General features: G+C 41.1%; 1 non-coding gene across 1 annotated transcript; it reads right to left on the reverse strand.

Annotated features, from left to right (window-relative positions):
• Positions 1-4854: 4854 nt before the first annotated feature.
• Positions 4855-4960, reverse strand: LOC145625795 (small nucleolar RNA R71). The gene has a single exon (XR_014110698.1). It is a non-coding gene; the product is annotated as a small nucleolar RNA R71 (small nucleolar RNA).
• Between the last annotated feature and the right edge of the window lie 587 nt (positions 4961-5547).

The raw sequence follows: 5547 nt of genomic DNA on the forward strand, positions 1-5547 counted from the left end.
TCATTGCACTTCCAGCCGGGACGGGAGGCCTAAAGTAGATGTCTACAAATTGTTAGCAACAGCCGCACAGGATCATCCGCCCGCCTTATTGGGCTGAAAGCCTTGTCCAAGTAGCCTAACGTTCTCTAGGAGCTTGGCCAAGTCATTTTAATAGGACATATTGGGCCGAATGGCCTTGAATTTGGCTAAATGCCTTGATTAACTTGTCTTGGCGTTTTCAAATAGCGTTGCAAAATGGTCGATCGGTTAGTCGAGGCCGAAGGGACTTTTCGCTGACATTCAACTGCGTTCCACTTTCCAAGGAAGTGGTTCAACTTCCGAGGTACATGTAGAGAGTTACGGGTGTTTATGATGGATGTCCGAGTTCTATCATATATGGGATGATATTTACACGGATTCCGTCAAAAGGAAGGGTTTAACCATTTGACTTCTAGGTTAAATTCTTTGAATTTTAACCCTTTCGTATTCTTTAGGCGGGAACAACTTTTTACCATTTTACCCCTCCAAATTTTGCCTATAAAAAGAAAGGGTTTAACCTGCATTTTTTACTTTGGATTTTCTTACTTTCTAGAGAAAAGTCAGAGCTTCTAGAAAGACAAAGTTACTTCTTCCCGGAATGTTCGAGATCTCTACCGCCTGTTTATGTTTTCCGTTCAAGACTTTAAGTTTTCCTGCCTTTCTTCATCCAAGATCTCCCAAACACTTTTCAAGTTTTTCAACCTTCTACTCGGACGAAGGTAACCGAATACTCTTCCTTTCTTCTTTAATTTTCTTTCCATTTTTTGTTTAACTTTTTTAAACAACCTAGATCAACGCTCGGCCTCATTTGTTTCTCCTCATGAGGTCGTCTGTTCGCTTGGGACTGAGGAATCTAGAGTGGACGGGAAAGAGTTGTCATCTTTATGGAGTGGGTCCATTTCTAGTGCGTACCAACTCACCCCCACCTATTCTTCTGTGTCCCTACAGCCGAACATGGCGCGTATGAGGCAAACGCACGACCTTCATGCTGCCAAAAATCTTGATGGCAGTCTTGTTCAACCTTTGGCCTCTTATGATCCAAACAACATGGACTTAGAGACCAACACTTCAAACAGAAACAGAGACACCACCACAACTATTAATGGTAGTGCGTGCTCAGTGGTTGAAGTGACCACCTCTTTTGAAGAACGCCAGAACCAATTGGGCACCTCTACTTCTAGGAGGAGTCCTAATGTAACCCGTGCTTTATTTTCTAACTCGATTCTTGGAGTGGAAAAGTTACCGACTTCTTTGCCCTGCTCTCCACCTTGAACGATCACATGTCAACCTAATCAAAATCGGGCCGAGCAGTCATTGAAACACTACCGTATTCAATCTGGCCGAAGTTGGCCACAGTCTTCTGCAGCTGCTCAGGCACAATACCAAAATTATCTAGGCCCTTCTCATGAGGTCGGGCTAACTCTTGATCCTCCCTACTTCTAAGCTCTGAGGTTAGCAAGACCAAGGGCTGTCATAGTAATTGTCTAACCCACCGACTCCCCCCACCCCATTCCATTTGGAATTCACAGTTCTTGGGTTAGAGTAAAAGATAAGGGAAAGGCCCCTTTAGTGCCTGAGGAACCAGGACTGGCCGAGCTAAGGCAAGGCTCGGTTTGAGGAAGTTGCGCTGAGGGGTACGAGCTGGACAGGGTCTTATCTCAAGACTTTGGTTCAACGAGAGCCCCTGAACCTAAGCTGGGCAAACAACATGCCGAAAATGCTGCCACAGGACAAGAGGAAGAAGAAAATGATTTTAACGACCCCTATGGTTGTATGATTGGGGACGTAACCCTAGGTTACCTCAACAAGCGGTTTGAGGAATGGAGGGAGTTACTCATACTAGGGTGGGCTTTTGGATAAGTTCTCCTCGGACCTCTGGGTCTATTGCTGCCTCAGACAACCATAAGATCATCCGCCAAGGATTTAATGTATATAGGGCGGCCCTTGAGGGTGGTCTCCGCTTCCCTCTTCAACAATTCGTCCAGGAGCTCCTGGACGAATATCAAATTGCCATGGTGTAGATTGCGCCGAACAACTAGGCCAATAATATTGGATACTTGGTGACCTGTCTAAGGATGGGCTTCATCCCTAATTTCGCAATCTTCTACGCCATGCACAACAAGGTGAAGGTGGACTCCAACTCGGACGAGTGGTTTGTCTTTAGCACCCGGCCAGAATACATGGTGTGCATGCCTAAGCCGTCCAAGTGGCGTGGCTTGAAGCAGAGGTTTTACCACATAAAGACGGGAGACAAGGAGTTCAACAAAAGATGAAAAATTTCAACTCCTCTACCGTTCAACTTGGACGAGGTGATCAGCGGCGACTCGCCCCCTAGTTCACCCGAACCATGTTGATCAGCTTGACTATTTCAAGGTCAAGCGAGAATTAAGAGAGGGGCGCCGGGTACCATTTTTATTCTAAAGTGGATCCCCTTGGTGAATTGGTTAAGGGATCCCTTGTTCATGTCCTCATTCAGCCTGCTCCGAAACTATCCTCAAGTTTGACTTTTGCGTCATGAATCATTGACTATGTTTTTTCTTAGAAAATTGTTCTAAGTCCTTTCCTTTTGTTTGTAGCAAAGCAATCCATGTCTCAGCTTGATCCAGCTCAAAAGGGTGAGATGGAAATGAACGAGTTCAACATGGAGCGCTACAAGCTCATGCGGGCTCAATATGAGGTGGAAAAGAGGATACGACTATTCTTTTTTCCTTGAACTTTTTTTTCTTTTTTTTATTGCGTCCGACTTGCTATGCTTTAAAGGACAACACTTTTAATTTGAGTCGGTCGCTGCATGTACTTCTCCTGGCCGAGTGAATTTATATTGTTGGTCTCTTGCTACAATCATACTCGATTAGCTAGTAAATTAACTAACACTCAACCCTGGTGTTGAGTGTCATTTATGGCACTAATTTGGTTCCCTTTAGGGTGGAATTCATGCTATTTTATAGATCTTTTTTTTTAGTTTTTCCTTAGTTTTACTCTTTATTTCCTTAGTTTGCATTTTCTTAGTTGATTTTCTATTTTTATCCATTTCTTGGTTTATTTTGTTATTTTCTCTTTTATTTGCTTGTTTTCGTTCATTTTTTAGGTTATGATCATAATACGAGGATTCCCATGTCTCCTTCCCAAGTTTTACATCATTTGAAATGCCTCTTGCCTACCATTTGAAGTTCAAGTTCGAAGGAGTGTAAAGTCCAAGTCTTCTACCTCATGCATGCAAACGGTGGGTACACAATTCTTGGTATTGAACGCACTGTGGAGGCTATTTGAAGACTGAATCCTTCCATGTTCATCAACATAATCAATTGGAGCGCACGAAGAAGAGCAAAGTCGAAGGTGAAAGAGGCTACCCTGCTCCCAGTTTGTTCCGTACCCAGTATTGCGTGGCTGCGCTCCCCCTTGAAGATGGTCGCTCCTGTACTGGTCTATTTTTGACGATCTAACTAATTTCTTTTTGTTAGGTTTACTATATATAGACTTTCCTTCTATTTTTAGAGAGAGAATAGAATTAGAATAGAAATTTTAGATCATTTTGTAGAGAGAGAAACTCTAGGTTGTAGAGAGAGAAGTTCTTGATTGATGATTGAAAGATTGATGATTCTAAGTATTTCCTCTATTGATTTCAAGCAAGTTTGTAAGGATTTATTTTACTTTAATGCAATCTCTAGCTTTTGATTTCACTTGTTTTGTTGATTGTTCTAGTTTGATTGATTTGTGATGGAATTAGTTTGATTAATGTGATGATAATGAATTTGTTGTTTAGCTTAGTTTTGATCTTGATTTCCATGTATTGTGAGTTGTTTTCTTGTCAGGGGAATGGTGAAGCATATATGAGTAATGGATTGATGCTAATTGGGGGAAATTGATGGAGTTGATGTAGTGATTAAATTGGTTGATTGATTATGTGTATGTGTGTGATTGATTGAAGAATATCTAACTTTGATCGTTGCACTAGATTGCATTGTAAGTTCACATTGATACGGACATTTGATTTGTGGCTTGCATTTGTCGTTTGAGTTGGTTTGTTAAGTTCCTAGCTAGAGTGTCTCGTAGTTGACGCTTGTTTGACCACTAGGAGAATAGATTTACTCTATCAATAGTTGTTTTAGACTACACACACCTTACTTCACTTCTTCGAAATAGCTTTACTCTAGCAATAGTGACCACCTCCTATTCCGAGTGGTTTGACCCTCGACTTACTCCTATGCTAGTTATAAGGGTGTGTTGAGTGATTACAAATTTTTTTTGGCCTAGGGAAGATTAGTTCAATGACCTAGTCTCCACCCGTAGTCAAAATGGCGCCATTGCCGGGGAATGGCGAAGTTGTTTGCTATTGTTGTTTAGTCTATTTCACCTTATTTCAAAAATACAAAAAGATTTTTCTCTTTTAGGCTACAATTGTAGCCGTTCTACTAATAATTTCTTTTTTGAGTTTATGTGTGCAAGTTAACAGAGGAGAAGTCCCAAGGCTTACATTGAAGGAGTCGCACACTCTGGGTGATTACAAGTATGAGAGTGGTATTGCTCCATTATTAATCCCGGATAGTGATTTTGAAATCAAGCCGACAATGATAACTTTGATTGAAAGGCGACAATATAGTGGAGAAACAAATGAAAGTCCGTATAATCATCTTAAGGAATTTGAGAAATATTGTAACACGATTAAGGTGAGCGGGGTAGCGCAAGAATTCATAAGGCTAAAGCTATTTCCCTTTTCTCTAATTGGAAGAGCTTAAGAGTGGCTAGACAAGTTAGTGAAGCCTATTTCCTTGAAAACTTGGGACGAAGATATAAAAAAATTTCTTTCCCGTTTTTTCCCTCGAAAGAAAACGGCGGAGACTAAACCTTTCATTTAAAGTTTCAAGCAAAGGACTAGTGAAAGCCTCTATGAATCATGGGAGAGGTACATGGATTATAAAAAAGAGTGTCCTGACCATGGAAATCCTACTAACCAAATCATTCAAATCTTTTATGGTGGTTTGAGTCCTTAAGGGAGGTCAAGTCTTGATGCCTGAGCCGGAGGACCAATCATGAACAAGAAGGTGGAAGAGGTTGTGAATGTGATAGATTATGTATTGAGGAACTACATGGATTCGCAAGAAGTTGAGATAGAGTCGACAAGCGAAAATGGCTCGATTGATCAACTCAACGCCATCAACAATTTGTCTACACTACTTTCATACTTAGGAAGAGAGGTGGTTTCTATCAAGGATAAGCTTGAGAATGCTTCATCACAAGCACAAACTCTTCCCTCCCAATTTCCGGGGAGAGGTACATCTTCTTACTCTAACCCCCTTTCGCTTCTTGTTGCATGATTACAGAATGTTTGGTTTGTGATTTATGTGGAAAGAATGATCATGATTCTTTTAATTGCATGTGAATTATCTTGACAATTTATTTATGGCTTTCATTTGTCGATTGAGTTGGTTTGTGAAGTTCCTAGCTAGAGTCTCTCGTAGTTGACACTAGTTTTACCTATAGGAGAATAGCCTAGCATACTCTCTTGATTGCTTAATTGATTTTCCCTCG

Source organism: Chenopodium album, chromosome 3 (assembly GCF_948465745.1).
Source record: "Chenopodium album chromosome 3, dcCheAlbu1.1, whole genome shotgun sequence".
Taxonomy (NCBI): Eukaryota; Viridiplantae; Streptophyta; class Magnoliopsida; order Caryophyllales; family Amaranthaceae; genus Chenopodium; species Chenopodium album.